Genomic DNA, 890 nt, shown 5'->3' with positions numbered 1-890 from the left:
CCCTTTATTCATATTTCAACTTTTCGACTTGCACAAGAAAATATGAAAATGTATATGAAAAGAAAAAACCATATTCAATTCCTAAATATTCTCGAAACAACATGACTTTAAGATTTTTAAGCCATTAGTTATATGACATACAACCAATTACAGGTTGGCAAGATGTTATTCTATTGAGAAAACAAGTGAAGTCATGCTTAGCATAATTTTTTATTAATTAATATAACTTAAATAAAAATAAAGTCTATTTTATTTATCAATCTGATGATAATTATAGATTTAAATGTTTTTAACATCTTAAATTTGGGTCATTTTTGTTTTTTTCTCCTAAATTTAAATTTATTTTGTAGTCCATCAATTTCAAAAAAGTTCTTTTTTGTTCTTCCAGACTGATTTTTGGTGGTTCGAATATAAATTTGTAGTAATATTTTTCATTACAGAGACCAGAAAGAACATTTTTTTAAATTGAAAAAATAAATAAATTTAGGGAGAAAAAATGACCTTTTTTTATATATAAACAAAGTCAAACTTTATAATTGGAAACCAAAGTTATGTACAAGATGAAAAATAGTTGGAACGAGATGCTTCAATGCAGAGGTTAAAAATTCAGCAACCCACCCACAGAGGTGACTTAGATTTAAAGAATCAAATGCAGATTTAAATCATAATTATATAAAAAGCTAATTATGCAGACGTCAGTGCTCAAAGGATTAGCTAAATCTTGAAATTGTTCTACCCCGAGTTAAGTTGCAATGTTTGGTCATTTATCAATATAATTAAGTTGGAAATGGGAACTACTTTTATAAAATTAATTAAAGCAGGTCATCAATCAATTTAAAATTAAATTTGCAATATATAGTTGTATATCTCCAATTTGAGCAGGAATGATT

Source organism: Glycine max, chromosome 17 (genome assembly GCF_000004515.6).
Source record: "Glycine max cultivar Williams 82 chromosome 17, Glycine_max_v4.0, whole genome shotgun sequence".
NCBI classification, from domain to species: domain Eukaryota; kingdom Viridiplantae; phylum Streptophyta; class Magnoliopsida; order Fabales; family Fabaceae; genus Glycine; species Glycine max.
Note: the sequence above shows the minus strand (reverse complement) of the source record.